The sequence below is a fragment of the Schistocerca gregaria genome, chromosome 8 (assembly GCF_023897955.1).
Source record: "Schistocerca gregaria isolate iqSchGreg1 chromosome 8, iqSchGreg1.2, whole genome shotgun sequence".
Taxonomy (NCBI): domain Eukaryota; kingdom Metazoa; phylum Arthropoda; class Insecta; order Orthoptera; family Acrididae; genus Schistocerca; species Schistocerca gregaria.
Window position 1 is genome coordinate 79154527 of NC_064927.1, and position 23547 is coordinate 79178073.

Below are 23547 nucleotides of genomic sequence, written 5' to 3' on the forward strand. Positions count from 1 at the left end.
TTGTTTTGCCCTTACGGCGTCAGATGGTTTGGGGCTTTACGTAAAGCCTTTGGCATGTTATTGAGTCTTAAGCGTTGGCACTTCAGCCGATTCTGAATTTAAGTTGTTTGCTTTTGAAGTGTCAGGTTCTTTGGGCCTTCAGCCTAATTAAGAAACTGTTTTAAGATAAGGCTTTGCGTATTAAATTTCTGATTTTGGCTGAGCTTTAAGTTTTTAAATTAAAGTGGTCTTGCCCTTAAGGCATGAGTTTGTACGGAGCATTCAGCTGCTAATTAAGTTCCAAAACTAAAGCTGTTTTTTTTTAATTTCTTGTCTCTTGTAATGTTTGATCAAATAAAAGGTTGTATGTTCGAGTGTAACTGACAGCCGGTTATTTTAGCCCCTTTCCACAACTTAAACTACTTGTCCTGTCCTGTCCTGCAGGTTTAGCAGGGCGTCTCAAGTTCCTTATGTAAATGGGTAACGGAACAATGTTTTCCCTTCTTTCCCGCCTCTCTCCAACCTCTTCCGCTGATCCCTCAAAAATTAGGGATTGGGCTTACATTCGTGCCATTGCGTTAACTTGAGCCGTTACTACCGAAACCTGTACGATATGAAGTGCTGGAAGCAAGCTGGCACCACTTGCTTACCTGAGAACGTGGGTAGGCTTAGAATTTGAGCAGGTAGCCAAAGAAAAAGTGTTAGTAAAAAGGTAAAAAAAACCATATTGAGGAAAAAATAAGGCACTCTTTACGAGAGTGCATATGTGTGAAACCAAAACGTGCTGCTTCGATAACATAGAGAATGAGTAGAAGTGAAGCAGGAACGGAATTAGAGACGGAAGACTAGTTCGTATTAACGAAGAATGAAGAAGAGAAATAGGTAGTGTGCTTTTCAGAAGAACCATCACAGCATTCTCGCCTTAACTGATTTAGCAAAAACCTAGAGATGAATGGACGCACAGGGATTTGAACGGTGATCCTCCCCAAAACGAGGCCCCTGCACCTCCTGCCTGGCTGGTATGAGTAAGACGGGTTGGACACTAAGGAGAAGAGCCTGAGTGGGTACTGGTGGAGCTTATAACGGGAGATCGCAACAGTTTAAATGTAGTTGTGTAACATTCCCGCCTACTCATTCCATAAGATTCACTCAGGAATTAGCTTGGCGTTTTTCCGCTATCCATCTGGCGTTACAGGTAGCTCAGCGAGTTTTGCGACATACATTCCGAGAACACGTGTTTCAAAATCGTTTACGGAGGATTATGGCGTTTTTTGCACGGGGCAAGGTGGCACAATGGTGGGCGTTGACATGCCGCGATGAGTGGGGTTCATATTTCCGTCTGGCCGCTTACTTTTATGTTTCGCTAGATCGTTCATGGCAACTAACGGACAGAAGACAGCAGCCGATATTGTTCCCCATGTGTGTCTAATCCGAGTTTCACCTCTGAAACGCCCGCTAAATCACACAGGGATAACAGGGTTGTCGAAAGGGAAAAAGGAAGTTCCATTTCACAATTGTAATTTATTATCATTTAGTTTACAAATACCCCTTTGAAAGAATTAAATTTGCTACGCGGCTGAAGGCCTCCAAACAGATTCTTTAGAATAAGTTCAGTTTTGAAAAGACATAACACAGAGTTAAATTTACGAATAAGATAAATCGTATGCATATATGAGATCAGCCTGCGGAGCGGTTGCAAGCCGGCGGATCAAATCTTCAAAATTCCAAATATACTATGACTATTACTGAAGGCAGAAGGTTCAAATGGCCCTGAGCACTATGGGACTTAACTTCTGAGGTGATCAGTCCCCTAGAACTTAGAACTATTTAAACCTAACTAACCTAAGGACATCACACACACCCATGCCCGAGGCAGGATTCGAACTTGCGACCGTAGCGGTCGCGCTGTTCCAGACTGTAGCGCCTAGAACCGCTCGGCCACTGCGGCCGGCAAGTAATAGCAGCCGAGCAGAGATCGTATCAGAGGGGATATATCGATACGCGCTACTAGCGACGATGACGGTCAGGCAAAACAGCAACTCAGTAACGCCAGTAATTTAAATCAACGTGGAGACATGGAAATACATTAAAACAGGGTGTAAAATACCAAATGGTGGGACGGCGAGCCATGCACGACTCAACCTCAGTCTCTAATGTTAACGTCATTGACACGCACTTAAAAGCTAAACTTCCTTGCTTGACGTTCACATAAGTCAGTTTTGTAAACGAAAAATTGGGCCACACGAGAAATAAATACGATGCAGTATAAAATGCTTGCGCGACGAGAAATTGTTGTACGAAATAAACACGAAAGAATGCACAAATAATACAACATCTTAGTCACTCGAATGAAAACAACTAAGTCGTCAAGAAACACAACAGTTATCTCAGAAACAATCGCCGCAGCCGTTGAGATACTCGGACCATCGAGAGATAACGCGGCCACTGTCCTCGGACTCCTCACAGAAGTCTTCGGGCGCAGCCGACAGGGTTCCCCAAACTAGTCAGTAGCAGCGCCGAACATACGGCGAAATGTCACGTGTTACCCGCTTGAAATCCCTCTCCAGTATAGATATGTTCGAATGACATCTACCTAACCGATAGCACTATGGCACACTTTGCTTTCTGTACCCGTCAAACATTTCAGATCTTTGGCCATTTAAGGCTAACTCTTGTTATTAACTTCACGACTGGCTTTGCCCGTTTATGTGACCATCCCATCTCGTCGTTCACAATGTTACATTGTTACATACAGCACGGGCCATTAAAATTGCTATACCAAGAAGAATTGCAGATGATAGACGGGTATTCATTGGTCAAATATATTATACTAGAACTGACATGTGATTACATTTCCACGCAATTTGGGTGCATAGATCCTGAGAAATCAGAACCCAGAACAACCACCCCTGGCCGTAATAACGGTCTTGATACGCCTGGGCATTGATTCAAACAGAGCTTGGATGGCGTGTAAAGGTACAGCCGCCCATGCAGCTTCAACACGATATCACAGTTCATCAAGAGTAGTGACTGGCGTATTGTGACGAGCCAGTTGCCCGGCCACCATTGACCAGACCTTTTTGAATTGGTGAGAGATCTGAAGAATGTGCTGGCCAGGGCAGCAGTCGAACATTTTCTGTATCCAGAAAGGCCCGTACAGGACATACAACATGCGGTCGTGCATTATCCTGCTGAAATGAGGTTTGTGCAGGGATCGAATGAAGGGTAGAGCCACGGGTCGTAAAACAGCTGAAATGTAACGTTCATTGTTCAAAGTGCCGTCAATGTGAACAAGAGGTGACCGAGACGTTTAACCATTGGCACCCCTACCATCACGCCGGGTGATACGCCAGTATGGTCATGACGAATACACGCTTCCAATGTGCGCTCACCGCGATGTCGGCAAACACGGATGCGACCATCATGATGCTGTAAACAGAACCTGGATTCATCCGAAAAACTGACGTTTTGCCATTCGTGCACCCAGGTTTCATCGTTGAGTACACCATCACAGGCGCTCCTGTCTGTGATGCAGCGTCAAGGGTAACCGCAGCCATGGTCTCCGAGCTGATATTCCATGTTGCTGCAAACGTCTTCGAACTATTCGTGCAGATGGTTGTTGTCTTGAAAACGTCTCCATCTGTTGACTCAGGGATCGAGACGTGGCTGCACGATCCGTTACAGCCATGCGCATAAGATACCTGTCATCTCGACTGCTAGTGATACGAGGCCGTTGGGATCCAGGACGGCGTTCCGTATTACCGTCCTGAAACCCACCGATTCCATATTCTGCTAACAGTCATTCGTGTCGACCAACGCGAGCAGCAATGTCGCGATACGATAAACCGCAACTGCGATAGGCTACAATCCGACCTTTATCAAAATCGGAAAAGTTATGGTACGCATTTCTCGTCGTTACGCGAGGCATCACAACAACGTTTCACCAGGCAACGTCCGTCAACTGCTGTTTGTGTATGAGAAATCGGTTGGAAACTTTATCATGTCAGCACGTTGTATGTGCCGCTACCGGCGCCAATCTTATGTGAATGCTCTGAAAAGCCAATCATTTGCATATCACTGCATCTTCTTCCTGTCGGTTAAATTACGGGTCTGTAGCACGTCATCTTCGTGGTGTAGCAATTTTAATGGCCAGTATTATTTGTAACTCGCAATGTCATCTGCAAGTATTTAGTAAGTACTGCGTGTATTGCGAGGAGTAGTCATAATTGTTTAACTGCCAACTCGAAAGTTATGTAATTAATGTTTTGCTTGTTTGTATGCACAACATGTCTGCAGCTCTGTCAGATACTGAGACGCCCGCGCCACAGTACAGCGCCCAAAACATTTTGACGATCGAAGTTGGTGGACTTACTCGGTTTCCCGACGCGTTATATCTTCGTTCCCGTAAAATAGTGCTGTAGTGGTTAGGAACCGAGCGGTACCACATCTTCTTTCGTTGCTGGCCAAACAGCAGCGACGAACATTTCTTCTACGACCGAGATTTCAACAGGCTACCTCCGAGCCCGGCGGCAGCACACAGGTGTGACTTAGCGACCTCGGATAATAGTGCTGTAGTGGTTAGGAACCGAGCGGTACCACATCTTCTTTCGTTGCTGGCCAAACAGCAGCGACGAATATTTCCTCTACGACCGAGATTTCAACAGGCTACCTCCGAGCCCGGCGGCAGCACACAGGCGTGACTTAGCGACCTCGGATACGGAAGCGCGTTAATTCTGAGGATGAGTGTTCCACGTCCGCTGTGGTAACCCTGGCAGCGCGACAGTAGAGGCCGCGTGTCATCACGTCACAGCCTCTGTACTGCACATATGCACCGACGTCCCGCGTGTCTACATCGCCTTGTTCGTGGTTTGTTCTCTTGCACCCTGATTCTGATCTCGACTCTCAATAAGTTCGACTTCCCGACGAAGACGAATGTACAACACAGCGTACTCGACGTCAAACAGTCCTCGCGCGGAACGTGGAACACAACGAGGACCTGGTTTCCCGCCGCGGTTGCTGCACGCACAGGAACGGCCACACGGGACGTGCGCAGCAACGTGGATCTGAGACGGCACAACTCTCCAGCCGTAGTTGCCCGCAACACGTTGCGGACCAATCGCACTCACTTTGCTTCCCAAAATGGACACGCGTAAAGTACTCGAGTTACCTTCATTAACGATACTCAAAGATGCACGGGGAAAACTCGAACAACTTTACGAAATCAAAGGTACCTAACACTTTGAAGAGAGCTCTTCAGTAGTTTGCTTCCATACAAAACAGACAGATGATATTTTTGAGGAAACAAACAACATTTCGAACATTTATGAAAAGATATTTTTTAAATCTGCATATATAAATCTAACAAAGATGTGCAAATGAAGAAAACAGTACGCTACGAAACATGACCATGTGCCTACAAAACATTTTTCGTTGAAACTGAGTTTCCACTTCAACATCATTAGTAGAGATGTAGACGGAGACGGCCGCTGGTGTGGACGAGCGGTTCTAGGCGCCACAGTCTGGAACCGTGCGAACGCTACGGTCGCAGGTTCGAACCCTGCCTCGGGCATGGGTGTGTGTGAACCATTTTTTAGACGGAGACTGGCTGAGTAAAATATGTGGAGCGGTTAATACTTCCATACTACACTTAAGCCGTTTTACTCTCCGACATTCTCTTCCAGAACATTTTATCGTAGAAAATCTTACTAGAGGCTATTAGACATTTTTTATACACCTCAAATGTGCTAATGCCTTGAAACAGCGCATTTTCATAGCTCGCAACTTCTAATACAGTCGCCACGGCACTTCAGCTTTTGTATGCTGCATTACAATACGAGACCTTTTCGTTTCTACATTTGTCGTGGAAAGCGATCTTATGTGGTAGCGGTTCGTGGCGTACTACGCAACTGAGATCCGAAAGGAGGCGGTGTGCTGTTCAAGCGCGTGAATGCTGCATAACGTGAAATTCCACGCCGTATCGTCACGCAAGTCGTACCGCTTACAGATGGATTTTGTTGTCACGTCTCTTCACGTCAGGCACGCATTTTTAACGAGTTTTTAATTACAGAGGGTTCCACTGGACGAACTTTCTGGAGTTGCCTTGTAAGCAGTGCGGTAGTTCTCGTGGATTAAGAGGCTGAGTGCGCTGCCTCACAGCAGAAGAGGTGCACGCAACTGGCGCGCGCGGCTGCGGCACACACCAGTGGCTGTGTGCGAGGGGCGGGCAAAGTTTTACCGTTACCGTCAGAGCGCTTCGGACCGCTGGCGCAGGCGCGCCGCCACACAGTCCCAAGAGTTGCCCGCCAACTCGGCGACGCCGCCAGTCTCAGGTAAGTTGACTCTGCGGTTAATCGCGGGCACGCCGTGATACGGAATGCAGGCAGGCCAGAGCCGGGGGCTAGAGCACGACACTGTCAAACAAATGCTAATCGCGAACATTTTGGGTCAGGCTTTACCGTGACTGTTATTGACATTAAATGAAACAACAAGTTTATTGTTACCAGTCACCATTTTATTTATTTCCACGACGCGTTTCAAACGTTTAAACCTTCATCGTCGGGTGGATTTACATTATTTAGTATGACATTTGTCTGTTTGTTGTGTTACGATTTTTGGAGGAACTTGGGGCACTGCCTAGTGGAGAAACAAGACACTATTTCACAACATGGTTTTGGATTTCTTCTGACAAAAAATTAAACTGATATCTAATAGTAAACATAAAATAAGTAAAATAGAGTTCCTCCAGAGGTCACAGGTTCCGATTCGCTGTCGTAACACATCACATGTAAACTGTCATATTTATAAACAAATATGGCGTCTGGAATCTGTTGGGTGCAAGGTTCGTATAGCAGAAGAGAAGGCATAATCGCAAAGTACATAGGATATACATTGTAACAACATTATTACAGAATAATTATTTAAAGGATTTGGAGGTGTTTGTTTTGACGTGTCGAATATATGTGTGTGTACTTCAGATTCATATAAATACGATTTTGACTAGTTAAAGCAGTTTAACATTCGTACTCGTTTATACAATCAGGGGAAATGTTAAAATGGCTTAAATTTCATACTTATTAATAACAATCAGGTGAAATGTTCCAGACTTTAAGTACAACGCGAAAACGGACCTATTTATCTGACGTCCAGAAGGACGCGATCATTGACTTTCGGGCCTACGGTGGAAGCGTCTCCGACGCGGCTGAATTTGTAAACCGCTCGCATGTCGTCATAGCTCAAGTACATCGTGCATAGCAAAATTAAGTTATCCAGAACGGCGCTGAGGCAATTGCGGTACACCACAGGGCAAAGATTACAGGGGTGGACGACGGCAGCGATGTGTACGGGCCAACAGACGTGCACCTCTTGAGGAACTGACGGCTCAGATGAACCGAGGGGCCATCAATGTCTCCTCAACCACCGTTCAGCGAATGTTGCTGCGTACGGGCGTCCGCGGCAGGTCTGGTTCGTGCACCCGCGCTGCTGCTGTTCCGGAGGTAGGGTCGGATTTGCGAGCCAGTAGCGCAACTGGATATCAACTGACCAGCAACAGATGGCCTTTTTGGACGAATCGAGGTGGAGGAGGAGGAGGAGGAGGGGGAAGAAGTGGAGGGGGCGAATAGTGTTTAAGGTCCCCGCCGACAGCGAGGTTATTCGAGACGGAGCACAAGCTCGGATTAGGAAAAGGATGGGGAAGCACATCGGCCGTGCCCTTTCAAAGGAACGATCCTGGCATTTGCCTGGAGCGATTTAGGCAAATCACGGAAAATCTCCCCTCAATCACACTGCGGCCTTACAGAGCGTGGCAAAGGCCACGCTCCTCCTATCCGCATCTTCATCTGAGGATGACACGGCGGTCGGATGGTCCCGATGGGCCACTTGTGGCCTGAAAACGGAGTGCTTACACAGCGTGATTCCTTGCGTGACAGAAATACGTGTCTGCAACAAAGTTTAGTGCTGTTCGTATTTTCGGTACGAAAGAGACGTGTGCGTGTGGCACTTGGGAAACAGTATAGTCTGACGCCCAATACGTATCTTCCGTCAGCGCTGTGTAATAAAAAATGCCGCCTTAGTACTATTACAGCTCGTGTCGTCCTATGCAAGGAACCATTTTAATTTGGAACTGGACCATAAAAAAACGTAGCCTCAAGTAAATGAAATTACGAATATTCTACATCCACATTTCCAATTGTTTTTTCGACGCAAAACACAATGCTTAAAACTCGGTATGTGGTCATTTCACATACACTCCTGGAAATGGAAAAAAGAACTCATTGACACAGGTGTGTCAGACCCACCATACTTGCTCCGGACACTGCGAGAGGGCTGTACAAGCAATGATCACACGCACGGCACAGCGGACACACCAGGAACCGCGGTGTAAGCCGTCGAATGGCGCTAGCTGCGCAGCATTTGTGCACCGCCGACGTCAGTGTCAGCCAGTTTGCCGTGGCATACGGAGCTCCATCGCAGTCTTTAACACTGGTAGCATGCCGCGACAGCGTGGACGTGAACCGTATGTGCAGTTGACGGACTTTGAGCGAGGCCGTATAGTGGACATGCGGGAGTCCGGGTGGGCGTACCGCCGAATTGCTCAACACGTGGGGCGTGAGGTCTCCACAGTACATCGATGTTGTCGCCAGTGGTCGGCGGAAGGTGCACGTGCCCGTCGACCTGGGACCGGACCGCAGCGACGCACGGATGCACGCCAAGACCGTAGGATCCTACGCAGTGCCGTAGGGGACCGCACCGCCACTTCCCAGCAAATTAGGGACACTGTTGCTCCTGGGGTATCGGCGAGGACCATTCGCAACCGTCTCCATGAAGCTGGGCTACGGTCCCGCACACCGTTAGGCCTTCTTCCGCTCACGCCCCAACATCGTGCAGCCCGCCTCCAGTTGTGTCGCGACAGGCGTGAATGGAGGGACGAATGGAGACGTGTCGTCTTCAGCGATGAGAGTCCCTTCTGCCTTGGTGCCAATGATGGTCGTATGCGTGTTTGGCGCCGTGCAGGTGAGCGCCACAATCAGGACTGCATACGACCGAGGCACACAGGGCCAACACCCGGCATCATGGTGTGGGGAGCGAGCTCCTACACTGGCCGTACATCTCTGGTGATCGTCGAGGGGACACTGAATAGTGCACTGTACATCCAAACCGTCATCGAACCCATCGTTCTACCATTCCTAGACCGGCATGGGAACTTGCTGTTCCAACAGGACAATGCACGTCCGCATGTATCCCGTGCCACCCAACGTGCTCTAGAAGATGTAAGTCAACTACCCTGGCCAGCAAGATCTCCGGATCTGTGCCCCATTGAGCATGTTTGGGACTGGATGAAGCGTCGTCTCACGCGGTCTGCACGTCCAGCACGAACGATGGTCCAACTGAGGCGCCAGGTGGAAATGGCATGGCAAGCCGTTCCACAGGACTACATCCAGCATCTCTACGATCGTCTCCACTGAGAATAGCAGTCTGCATTGCTGCGAAAGGTGGATATACTCTGTACTAGTGCCGACATTGTGGATGCTCTGTTGCCTGTGTCTATGTGCCTGTGGTTATGTCAGTGTGATCATGTGATGTATCTGACCCCAGGAATGTGTCAATGAAGTTTCCCCTTCCTGGGACAATGAATTCACGGTGTTCTTATTTCAATTTCCAGGAGTGTACTTCACTGCGAAGACCAACAACTCGAACCTCCCTAGATTACCTCCTTGCGCAGAAACGTATGCGGCAGCGACAAGTTTGAGACAAGCACAGAGAAACGTATTCAACAATTACCTACACAAATCTCCACAACCGCACGTCAGTATTCAAGAAGATCATTACTTTAAAGAAGATTTTTATTGAAATTTCTCATTTTGATAAATGAGAAGGTGCGATCTGTTTTACTTCCTGCGGGCAAGATCGCATAAATACTTATTTATTACCTACAACGGGGTTCGACACGCTTCCCTGTCATCTTCTGTGACAAGAATGTTTGAAGACGAGAACATAACAGCAAAGCCTGTCGAAACCGGTTGTAGATAATAAATAAGTTTTCATGCGATCTTGATAATAGAAAGTTTTTTACCTAGAAGATTTTTAGTGCAAAATACGACCTTCAGTCATCAAGAAGACTTGAATCCCGAGAAGAATTTTTAGTTGCAGTGTTCAAGAAAATTTGAGATTTTCAAGATAAGTTTTAAATCTGAAAGATTAATGAAAGAGATTTCATGTGTTGTTTTTGATATTTAAAGGAACTTCTTGTATTAAAAAGACTAACATGATTATAAAAAGTTAGTTCACTTCAGGGATTGTTAGCTAGAATGCTCGAGGTGAACAGCTAAATTGTTTCGTTTACTAATTTTAGCATGAAGGTGGAGTTGCTATCCATTTTCGTTTGGGGGAGAGGCAAGCAATAAACCTTAAAGCATTTTTTTAAAAGTAGAACACAAGAAAACTATTGCACGCTCATTTCTTTGTTAGTGACAATAATAACAGGTCCAGGATGAGATTTTCACTCTGAGGTCCAGGATGAGATTTTCACTCTGCAGCGGAGTGTCCGATGATATGAAATTTCCTGGCAGATTAAAACTGTGTGCCCGACCGAGACTCGAACTCGGTACCTTTGCCTTTCGCGGGCAAGTGCTCTACCACCTTTTTTTCTCAATTTATTAGTCATAACATTCCACAGTAGTACATAATTTTCAACTGACATTTAAAAGTAATAAAACAAACTAAAATTAATTACAGGTTCCTCTGAGCTACCGAAGCACGACAGATCCCCGGTCCTCACAGCTTTACTTCTGCCAGATACTGGCTCAGATGGTAGAGCACTTGCCCGCGAAAGGCAAAGGTCCCGAGTTCGAGTCTCGGTCGGACACATAGTTTTAATCTGCCAGGAAGTTTGATAATAACAGGTGTTCGCATCAAATGTGCCGTATGACAATTAAGGAACCAGATGGCTTACGATGCGTACCAAAACCAACAGACAATAATAACAAATAAGCACGCCCGGAGTCGAACACTCTCGACCCACGACCCAACGAATTAGCGAGGTACCGCTATTACTCCCTCTTGTATGAATGCACATACCGTACGTTGCCATTCTCTCATGTCTATTTTCTACCGAAAAGTCTACGAATGACGCAATTTTGTCACAGATGTTTTTTGTACAGTTATTTGCACAAGGAGCTGCAGTGTGCCGTCGGTAAGCGCAGATTTTCAGTCACTCCGTACTTGGTCCGTTACCTTTTTCACTGGAATTCGGAGCGCCGCAGGGCTGTCCAGAAAGGGCTGCGACACCCAGCACCTGGGAGCTGAGTCTGCGATCCCTATTTGCCACCCCTCGCCGGCGCTGGCTGTTAATTTCGTCGCAGATGCCGCCCCGTGCAAAAACTTCGACACAGCGACCACGAAGCTCTGGAGTGCGCGTATATCGTGTCACCCTAGTGAAGATAAATAACAAGGACATCGTAACGACGCAACAGGGCTGCAAATTTTCATAGTAAGAAATAACCAGCTTCTTTCCGATCTGGGAAGAGATGTCGTCTAGCTACTACTTGTAATAATGCCGCCCCATAGGCAAATATTGGTCTCGCAAGTGACGCTGGACTTTGTCATCTCCTATCATAGTGCGAATGCTACTGAAAAAGTCGTAACAAAGATTAACTCACAGTTCACATAAAACCGTTTTAATTGCGTTTTGACCAAGAAGCAAATTATATGTGCTTTGGATCGTAATATGAGACATGTCTGTAGGGAGTAAAACACTCGATAATTTGTTAATAAAATATTCATTAAAACAATCAAAATTCCAATCATTTGTACTCAATTTCGGTCAAGTCGCTTTAAGCTGTGAAAAACAGTATGCGCCAAATGAAGTGATTCGGCCTTTCAAAATTTTAAGAGATACCTAGAGACAGCAAAGGACTTGGAAGGGCAGTTGAACAGAATGGGCAGTGTCTTGAAAGGAGGATATAAGAAAAATATCAACAAAAGCAAAACAAGGATAATTGAATGTAGTCGAATTAAGTAGGGTGATGCTGAGGGAATTAGGTTAGAAAATGAGACACTTAAAGTAGTAAAAGAGTTTTGCTATTTGCGGAGCAAAATAACTGATGATGGTCGAAGTAGGGAGGGTACAAAATGTAGACTGGCAATGGCAAGGAAAGCATTTCTGAAAAAGAGAAATTTGTTAAAATCGAGTATAGATTTAAATGTCAGGAAGCCGTTTCTTTAAGTATTTGTATGGAGTGTAGCCATATATGGAAGTGAAACATGGACGATAAATAGTTTTTGCAAGAAGAGAATACAAGCTTTCGAAATGTGGTGCTACAGAAGAATGCTGAATATCAGATGGGTAGATCACATAACTAATGAGAAAGTACTGAATAGAATTGGGGAGGAATTTGTGGCACAACTTGACAAGAAGAAGGGACCGGTTGGTAGGACATGTTCTGAGCATCAAGAGATCACCAATTTAGTATTGGAGGGCAGCGTGGACGGTAAAAATCGTAGAGGGAGACCAAGAGATGAATACACTTAAACAGACTCAGAAGGATGTAGGTTGCAGTAAGTACTGGGAGATGAAGAAGCTTGCACAGGATAGAGTAGCATGGAGAGCTACATCAAACCAGTCACAGGACTGAAGACCACAACAACAACAACAAAAATGGATGAGATGCATCCTTTATGATCTGTTGTCTGGCTCATTTTAAAGGCATTTTTACAACTTTTCATTAGTTCGCTTTCTTGTTTGTTTGTCTGTTCGTTACAAATTTTGCAGTTCACTTCCAGATGCGCTACAGACTTGGGGTCTTCAACGTAGCTCAGGGGTTGCTGACAGACCAATATTATCTCGCTTTCGTGTCTGGTGTGTGGCGGAGGGTAGTTGGTGTACCGCTGCTACTTCCCCCTTTTCCCGTCACAGTCGCGAATGTTTCGGGGAAGCAACGGCGCCAGCGCGAGCCTCTCTGGTTTTTAGCTTCACGGTCTTTTCGCTAGACACACGTAAGAGCACGGCATATTCTGGCTGACTCAGGGGAAGAGAAACTGAAATAAACCTGAAATTTAGCACGCGTTTCTGTTTCAACCGCATCAAAAGCTTGCAATAAATTAAAAAATTTAACATACACAAGACTAGAAAGCACAAATAATTATTTAAGTAAAAACCTTTTTAATATACTATGCTTTTACAACGGGCTGAAAAGTATAAAATAATTTCTCTCAGCCCAGTACAGCTTCCTAACCCCCATACTGATAATCCTGAGAGTCTGCGCTTTTAAATTTCTATAAACTAATACAATACTTGCAAGGTTTTTAAGAAAAACGTGAGCCGCATCGGAGAGATAACACTTACAAGGTGAACCACACATGTATCACTTAGATTCTCTTTAACCTGCTTTTAGATAAAATAGTAAAAAAAAAATGGGAAAACACATAAGAAAACAGAGGCATAAAAGGTATAAACAAGGAGGAAGAAAAGAACAAATTAGAAGTAAAATGTTTAGTCTTTGCGGATGATATAGCGTGGATAACTGAAAGCCAGACGCAACTGTTATGCTTGATCTGTTACACGAGACTGCTGAAAAGACTGGGCTAAAAAGATCTTATGAAAAAACCGAGTATATAGAACACAAAACACAGTATAGAAAAATTTACGAAAACAAAGTATGGAGAAATTAAAAGAGTTGATTTTAAATACCTAGGATCCACGCAAACGGACTGGATAACACAACAAATAAAGGAAGAGTAAAAAAAGTTAGCATTTGCATACAAATTAAAACAAAACTACCACAATAAGAAATCAATAACGATCGAAGCGAAGATTACACATTATAATTCAGTTATTAGGACTAAAGGAACATATCGAGCAGTGTGTCTAACACTGAATAAGAAAAACAAACCAACAGAACTTAGAAAAACAGAGACGAAAATATTTTAAAAAATTCTAGGTCCTGAGAAAAACAATGAAAATATATTAATTAAAAGGAGAAATGAAGATTTATGTAAAAATACAGAAAAATCACAGATACAATGAGGAAAAGACTGCTAAAATAGTGTGAACATTTAAAAAGAATGGAAGAAACACGGATTACAAAGAAAATTTTTAATTGCATTAATAAACTGAAGGAAACTGTACGATGGATAGAAGCAATGAAAAAAGGTGCGAACAAAATAGGTGTTAAAGAAGAAATAACACGTGACTGGAACTGCTCCAGACTCCTGAGGGGAAAAAAACGAACAAAAAAACACGGAAACTGTGAAAAGATAAGCCAGAACTTTGACCAAAGAGAGTGTGGACAGTCGACCAGAGACGAGCGGTTATAGAGAAAATGAGGAAGTTCTGGGACTAATGGAAGATAAACACCATAAATCTTAAGTTGTTGCGGTCAATAGCTGGCCAAATTCATATAAAAAATCGTAATATCTCTATGGTGTTAGGAAAATATACGTGGTTATGTGAAATTATTTTATACTTTTAGACCGTTTTAAAAAAGTTTTATATTAAAAAGTTGTTTACATAAATAATTATTTCTATCTTATTGATGTGGATATACTAATGATACGCTGGCGATCGGCTGTCGGAATGGCGAACCAATCCGCCAACGAATAACGCACCACAGAGCATGAGAGCTTCAGTCAACGACTAAATCAGCTGAAAATCTGATTTCTTTCCAGATACTGAATGACGACACTAGGGCAATATCTCATCGAAGTACAGCAGCCACCGTACTAACGAAAGAGACAGAGCACAAATCATTTGACTTTTCACAGGCATTTCCAATCAGTTTTTGTAGTCATATTTCAACGGTACTATTACGTACTGATTATCATTTCACACGTAATGTCTAATTCTGAACAAGCAAGCCTTTACAACTGACAAGGGAAACTTCCCATCGCGACCCCCCTCCCGCAGATTTAGTGGCAAGATGGGTCAGGGTACAGCCCCATACAAACTGAACACAGAAGCATCAAAACAGAAAGGTGTACTGTAATTGTTAAAAAAATTCAAAATAGAAAGAGTGAACGGTCGAAGGATTACAAATGCGATGCAGAGCAGCCTGACGCAACAACCGCCTCGTGGCCACGCAGTTGGATGGACTGCCATGCGGGCGAGCCGTGTTCAAATCTCTCTCGTGCTTTTTATGCATTTTCCCGCTGTTCGCGCTATTCAGATTTGTCCCTCTCTCGTGGTGCAACGTCCGTTTGCGACAGCGAGGTGTAAGGTACGGACTTATAATGACAAATGATTCTTCACAACTACTCTATCAGCATCGAAAGGAAGTGGCTTTCGAATGGCAACCACAAACATTTGATGACAAGGCGACAACTCAACCGAATCCTACACCGAATAACACGTCCGGTGTGGCACAGACTGCGTCATTGACTGTTCGTGTGTCATATTCTAAGAATGTTTTACCGACGCAGCTAACTTGTACGCCTGGAAAATGAGTGAGATATATCCCCTTATCCGATTTAGGTGTTCGTATGAATGTGATCAATCTCAAGGAACTGATGAAAACATAACAGTCTGTCACATAAGCTGCAACAAATGAGCGCCACTCTTGAATTCCTTTGTTAAAACATAGTTCACACCCGTATGTTTGTTGTTTTTATTTCTGTGAAACGTCTGTCTGGTATCCCGCCTGCTCTCCCTATTCATCACGTTTACTTGCGACGGTAAGTTATTCTTACCACATGACACATATTCTATAACCAATGTGTAGTATGACAACTGCCAAGACTACAATAAGAGGGCAAACATTTCAATGAACGGACGGACACTTGTGAAAATCAATAAATAAATAAATGGCACGAGACAGAAAATTAAAGGCACAGCTCGCCCGTTCAGCAGTCCAACACCGAGACTATTTACCCACGACACATTTGTTGTGACAGGCTGTTCTAAATTGCACTTCTTGCTCTTCGACCGTTCACTGTTTCTATTTTGCTTTTTTTCCCCATTGTTCACTACACCTTCTTTCTGTTTTCATGCCTTATCTGTGTTCAGCTGCTGACGAGCTATCCACTGAACCATCTTACCATTAAATTTGAGGGCAGTTAGGAGTAAGTGCACTGAGGAAGGCAGTGGTTTATACACTGAAGCGACAAACCGGTATAGGTGTGCGTATTTAAATAAGAGATACGTAAATAGAATAGGCCGCTGCGGTCGGCAATGCCTATATAAGACAAGTGTCTGGTGCAGTTGTTAGATCGGTTACTGCTGTTACAATGGCAGGTTTTCAAGATTTAAGTGAGTTTGAACGTGGTGTTACAGTCGGCGCACTAGCGATGGAACACAGCATCTTCGAGATAGCGATGAAGTGGCGATTTTCCCGTACGACAATTTCACGACATCACATTTCTCTAATTTTCTCATCGTCACCATTTCGTGAGACATGCGCAGGAGGAATCAGTATGTTACTCACCTCGTCTTGTACTCAACTCGTCTTGGAACGTTCGCTTTCGGAATTCCACTGTAGCCCAGGTCCGTGACACACAACGCCTCTCTTGCATTCACGCACCGAGTAAACGACCATCTATCGAAACGCGCCGTTCGTCGTTGGATCTTGTCCACCTCTTCTATTAATCTAACCCGTTAAGGATCCCACACTGACAAGCACTACTCAAGACTCGGGTCGAACGAGTACCTTGCAAGACAGCTCTATCGTGGGTGAATTAATTTCCTGGAGATTCTCCCAAAGGATGTCGTCCTGCCATCTGCTACTCCTGCAATTTGTGTTGCGTGGCCATTCCACTCCAGGTCACATTGGATGGTAGTAACCCTAGGGAATTCACAGCAGCTGCCGTTTGCGGTGATTTATCGACCACCGTGTGATGGTAGAGCGGCGCGTCTCTTTGGCTACCTGTGCGCAGTACGTTACGTTTATTGACGTTCTGGGCCAACTGCCAGTTCCTGCACCAAACGTCGATTCTCTACACATATCCTGTGACGCACCACCGTCCGCGAATAGCGCCACGGAGCATCCAGCGTCATCCGCTAGATCACTAATACACAGGACTATTACAAATGATCCACTCGTTCTCAAAGTTATGTAGTCTCCGAAGTATTACACGTCCGATGTAACTGTGCATGAATAGAACCATAAATTCTCCGAATCTGCACTGTCCCCACCAACTGGTGTTACGAGTGCAGTGCGTTGATGGAGTGGCGACAAGCAAGTTTTTGAGCGTTGCAATACGCGAGACGTTCCATTTATCTGGGCAGGGTAATCGCCGCAGCGGGAGGCTACGGGATAGTAAAAATTCTCATGAAATTGGGACGCATGAGCGCGATTCACGGACTGTTTATGTTTTCTGTACAGTGTGACGGACGAGGTCATATGGAATTTCCTTTTCCTGTGAGAAGACTGACATTGTAGCTGGGTTGTTTCCACAACAGATTGCTCGTTTTTTTCTGGCGGTCCTTCTGCGAACACCCACATGTTTCGAGTACATGCAAACAGAGAGCTTTACCAGCCGTTCAGAAATGTTAATACTTACACAAATGAAATAAATTAAGATGGGCCAGCCGCTGTGGCCGAGCGGTTCAGTCTGTTACCGCGCGACCGCTACAGTCGTAGGTTCGAATCCTGCCTCGGGCATGGTGTGTGTGATGTCCTTAGGTAGTTCTAAGTTCCAGGGGACTGATGACCTCAGATGTTAAGTCCCATTTCAATTTAAGGTGACTGCCGTATGAATCTCGAGATACATCACATTTGTTGTGCCATGTGAAGCAAAATTATGAGGTAAATGCTTGAACAAAGGAGAGACGGGGACTGTAGCGCCTCTCCAAACCGATGTCACGAGACCGATTAGGCCTGTATTACACAGTAAAATAACTTTGCGAGACGTATTTCATAAATAACGTTCTATATGGTTCAAATGGCTCTGAGCACTATGGGACTCAACTGCTGTGGTCATCAGTCCCCTAGATCTTAGAACTACTTAAACCTAACTAACCTAAGGACATCACACACATCCATGCCCGAGGCAGGATTTGGACCTGCGACCGTTGCAGTCGCACGGATCCGGACTGCGCGCCTAGAACCGCGAGACCACCGCGGCCGGCTAACGTTCTATAAAATCAATGCTAGAGTACTTCATGATATCTTTAAAACATTGTATCGACGCCTTAACTTTTACAAAGTGGCAATTGATTCTTTCGTATCATGCCGTCAACATGATTACTAAACGAAATCCGCTAAATTTCGGTTAGACGATAAATCACACAACTCTAAATGACATGAATTCAACTAAATACGTAGAGATTGCAATTACGAGTAACGTAAACCGGAAGGATCACTTGGATAATGCTGTGTGCAAAGCGAACCACATACTCTTTACTAAAGAGATAGCCTGCACTCACCGTTCTCTTCAAGAATATTGCTGTGCGGTTTTGGTTGGTTCAAATGGCTCTGAGCACTACGCGACTTAACTTCTGAGGTCATCAGTCGCCTAGAACTTAGAACTAATTAAACCTATCTAACCTAAGGACATCACACACATCTATGCCCGAGGCAGGATTCGAACCTGCGACCGTAGCGGTCGCTCGGTTCCAGACTGTATCGCCTAGAACCGCACGGCCACTCCCGCTGTCTTGCGGTTTTGGATCCTTCAAAGAAGGGCAGCTCGTTTCGTATTACCGAGAAGCAGGGTAGAAAGTGTCACGGATATGATACACGAATTGGGTTGACAATTATTAAAACAATGGCGTTTTTCGTAGCAGCAGACTCTTTTTCATGAAATTTTAATCACCAACTTACTCCTCTCAGTGAGAAAATATTATGTTGTTGCCCTCCGACACAGGGAGAAATGATCATAATAATGAAATAAGAGAAATCAGAGGTCGAACAGCAGTGAAGTCTTCGTTTTCACGCGCCCTATTCGAAAGTGGAACGTGAGTGTCGTTCGTTGAACCCTCTGCAAGGCACTTAACTGTTAATTGCCGAGCAATCACGTGGATGTAGATGTTTGTCAAAGATCAGTGGCAGTATAACATAGGCCTTCGACAGGGTCGGAGACAGAAAATGCTAAGTAGCCTTTGCCAAGAAAACATCCCACTTTTTAGCTGAGGTTATTCGGCGAAACCGAAGTGAGATTAAATGTGAATGAGATCGAAGATCTATGCGGCCGACCATAAAGCAGTGCAGTGTATCTTAAGCACCAACCTGTATTCCATGTTCATGAATGGTAACAAAAGTGTAATGGAGTTGTGATTTAATTACAACTGTCAATCTTTGTGAGTGAAGCAAATCTAATGCGTTGTACTTAAAAAGAGTTCCTGCATATGGTACTCGTAGGTATAAGACAGAAGGCCTGCGTGACGGTTCCATTTCATATTTCAACAAATTGTTACACCCGGACTTTTGTAAGGGATCATCACTAATGTTGTAGCCATAAGATACTACGTTTCTTCGTTGTGTCAAGTGCACCATTTTACATTTTTGAACATTTAAAACAAGTTGCCAACCTTTGCACTACATTGGTACCTTATCATCAACAAGTGACTGGATCTTCGCGCATCTTTTTCCTGACAGTATTTAGTTATAGATAACTGCATCATTTGGTGAAGTGCTAGAGATTACTATTAACAAGTTACTTCTCCATCTGTCGACGACTCTCTACCCAAGATAACATCCTGCAACCTAACAAAACATCCTCAGTTCATACATAATTTTTGTCTGATAGCACTACAAGATCGTACTTTTCACGACGGTTATTGGTAACGTAATGTAGAACAATTCAGATGTGTTTGGAAAATTTTGTAATCCCTGTGCGGGAACTGCGAATGGTGTCATCGCCGTCTCCCACGTTATCACCGATCGAGATATTTTAGCACGCTACAGTACTAAGGAACTGCCTTACTTGTTTGCGCAATAAGAACAATTTCTGGTGAGCTAAGGCTGTACACTGAAGAAATGGAAGCAACAGATGTGCACTGAAACAAGAAAACGACTTGACTACAGCAAATAATGAACTGGTACAATCGTGGGTTCAACGGGATAAATGAAAATTTCGCGATAGTAAATCCTGTAAGATTACTATAGGAAAGACAGGTTTCAATATTAAAATAAATCTTCAATGAACAACTTTGTTTTATCAATGATGTATCTGTCGGACTATCTTCACTCGCATTGGGTTTCGATGGACACAGCGTTTAAACACAGAAGAAAGGTTGCACACTGGATCCGTCTGCCCTACATCAATGCTGCTAATACTCTAGTACACTGATCGTGACGCCTTACCAGGTACTGGGACTCCCCACAAATTTCCCGAACTGGAAGCATCTGTGGCCACACACAATGCTGAATGAGCACCGGGGAAACACATAACCGAGCTGCAACCGCGGTCGTTTGCTCAGATTCTGGGAGTAAACAGTTCAATCAGTAGAGATGAGGGTAGTTCTCTGACCTGTGCAAGCGAGCAAAGGCGCGTGGGCGCAGGAAACACTGGCTGGCGCCTGCCGCGTCCCCCTCCCCCTCTCTCTCTCTCTCTCTCTCACACACACACACACACACAGAAGCCTGCCTTACCTCTCTCCGGTAAGCTGTGCTCCGCCCTTCACGCCGAGAAGCCGCTACGCTGTTGAGAGTCCACGCAGTTCCGTGTGTACGTAACTCTGTTTCTAACAACCTTGTAGAGGAAGTTCACTTTGTGGGCACTACAACTGTTGTACGCCTACTATACGATATGCAGCCTCAGTACGTCGGAGATGTCACAAGACGTCACCCTGGAGGTTATGCACATACACTGACGTCGCAAAAGGTCCAGCACATTCCACCGTACATTTCTATACACTGTAGTCTACTTATCAAACTAACATGCGACTGTGCGCAAGAAAGCTGTAAGCAACAGTAAGTGAACTACGTCCTTCCAAGGCAAACACACAAACTATTTCACACGTACATATCACGGTAGAAACTGACACACAAAAGATGATAGCCACAGATCCAAAACCGTTAAGTTCGTTTTAAAATCTTCCGTGATCCGCAACATTCATATCGCTGAGCGTCGTCAGGCAACAGTGCTTCGAATTACATCTCCGAGCTGCAACCAGAGCAGTAGGTGATGCAGTCCACCGGAGAGGAAAGAGAAAGAAAGTCACGCGCAGTCTCCTCGGCCACGACTGTCCCACGCCAAACGCACACAACCTGCAACGGCGCTCTCTGCACAGCTACTGAAGGTAGCGAGCTGCCGCCGATCAGATGCGAGAGATTCCGGGCGCGTAACGCCGTCGCGCATGCGCGGTGCAGCGCCCCCCCCCCCCCCCTCTGCCCCCACTCATCCCCAGCCAGGGCGGCGCCTACCCCCACCACACGTCTGCTAATAACTGGTCCAAGAGCGGGCGTAAGCAAGTTACACGCCGGCTGCGTTCCCTTAGCGTCTCCGCGAGCGCTGTTGGGCGAAAAATTAAATGCCTGGCCAGGAGGAGCCGTTGGTGCCGGGAGCTTCGCTAACAGCGTAATAAAACGCAGGGAGAATTAAGGCAGACTGGGGCGTCCTCACAGGCTTTGTGGCGCCGCTGTGTGATACGTGCACCGAGCGCGATGTGGAGCGACTGACTTTTGAATTAACGGTCAAAGCATGTTCGGAGATAATTACAAGAAGACGACGACAAGGATCAACACCTTATTTAGATTTTCAATTATATTTGCATAATCTATACCTTAATATTTCTTTCTATCCTATTATCATTCATATGTTCTTACTATGCTCTTGTTACTGGGAATTTACCGCCACTGGTGATTAATTTTTATGAGGAAGAAGGAATTAATAAAACGTCAAACACAGGAACAGGGATAAAAATGCCGTGGAATCATACGAATATTAACGCTGGCAGATAAATTGCCACTATGATCGAGAGAAAGCAATATTTAATTTGGCTGTTTAGTATAACGGAACATGTGCCAGCAGATGGCTACTGTACGACGGCTAAATATCGGATTTTGTCTAGAGGCTCTCTAAGTGACGCACGCGTTTTTAGATCTCAAAGGCAGATGCAAGAAAAACATACTAGCGACGACAACCCAATGCAAGAGCAAGAACAAGACGTTATGTGTAGGTTAAACATGTATACAAAATGCTAAATATGAAACATCCCAGATGATCACCCTTGTCATCATCCACATGTTTATCATCTACTGCTGGATACAGGAATCATCGAAACGTCTCCATACATAGAGATCTTCAGTTTTTTTGCATCCAGACTCGTCCCGATTTTTTTTCTTTATGTTGTCAACCCAATTCACGTTAGGCTGTCGTCTAGAGCTTTCCATATTAGGAGGAATCCAATGCACAATCTCCTCAGTCCGTTGACCAACATTTCATCTCGCAATACGACCGTGCCATCTGCATTCCAGTTTGGTAACATTCACTATCAAATCCATAAACTATTGTATTTTTGTTTTATCCATTCGTTTCCTTTTTTTGTCCCCCTATTGTTATGTCCGACATGCACCCTTTCATTGGTCATTGGGCAACTTAACCTTTTTTAACTGTTCGAGCGGTCTGCGTTTTACTTCTGTAAATTGCTATTGGCAGTATACACTGGATGTAAACTTTTCGTTGAAGGTAGATTGGGAATGTAGCTCTGAATATGGAATTCAGTTTCCTAAACTTTAGATTCCTGTTTATTTATTTAAGCATTTGTCAGCTTATTGGGTTCAGCGTTTGAGAACCAAGGAGCAGAATCTACCACAATGTTTATTGAGAAAATATATACGACAAGATATGAAGAGAGTGAAAAACTCAGAATTGATAAAATAGATAAGGAATTTTTACTGTTTCACAAAACTATTTTCTGTAACCTCCGAGCGCTCTTCAAATCATTGAATTCGCAGAGCAAACAGATACTACTTGGACTAGCTTCTACGAGCAGTGTCAGTGTTTTGCTCAATTCAAACCATCAAGAATTTAGTCACAAGACGGAGTAACTAAAAACAACAATTATGACAGCAGAACTGAAGATCAGTTACAGTATGCCAAAAATAATGTACAATCATTATGCCAGTGGGAGAATACAAAATATAAATGATGAATATGAATATTTAGGGCAACTGAAAACAATTGGTCAGTTTGCGATGTAACGCTGCAAAAATATATTGAAAGCTAGACGGACAAACAACAGTGTAAAGTAAGAGGGTTTATGAAAACGAAATAAGAATAAAATGTAGACGAAAGAGACGAGGAAGGAAGCACGTCGAAATCGACATCATTAGAGAAACAACGCTCTTTGTTGGTGCAATGGTTGGAGAACAAATCGAGGCTCACAAAGTGGTGGTAGGACTGCCTCCCACATTCAAAATATCGTCAATCCAAACAACTGAAAAGCGTTACGCGGCACATCACACCATTTCTGGAAAGCGTACTCTTCTAGTCTAGTTCCCCGACAGATTCCGGAAGACGGATCGATGACCTAGCAGTTTGGTCCCTTCCCCACTTCCCCCCCACCGTCTTTAAGCCAACCAACCACCCGGAGCACGAAAACGAGACCTTAATTGGTTTTATGGTACATCGATAATGCTATATAAAGACAAGACGTTGTTACCAGAACTCCTGAACGACTTTTTTCAAATTTTTACA

General features: G+C 44.6%; 1 protein-coding gene across 5 annotated transcripts in view; it reads right to left on the reverse strand.

The window, feature by feature from the left end:
• Positions 1–23547, reverse strand: part of LOC126284041 (bifunctional heparan sulfate N-deacetylase/N-sulfotransferase) — a 1095215-nt gene that overhangs the window by 592672 nt on the left and 478996 nt on the right. For 2 of the 5 annotated variants that reach the window (XM_049982614.1, XM_049982615.1), the window contains exon 1: positions 20499–21124. The exons of the other annotated variants lie outside the window; for them this stretch is intronic. The gene's annotated coding sequence lies outside the window, so the exon portion shown is untranslated. Of the gene's footprint in view, positions 1–20498; positions 21125–23547 lie in introns of those variants that run through there. 5 annotated transcript variants of the gene reach the window in all.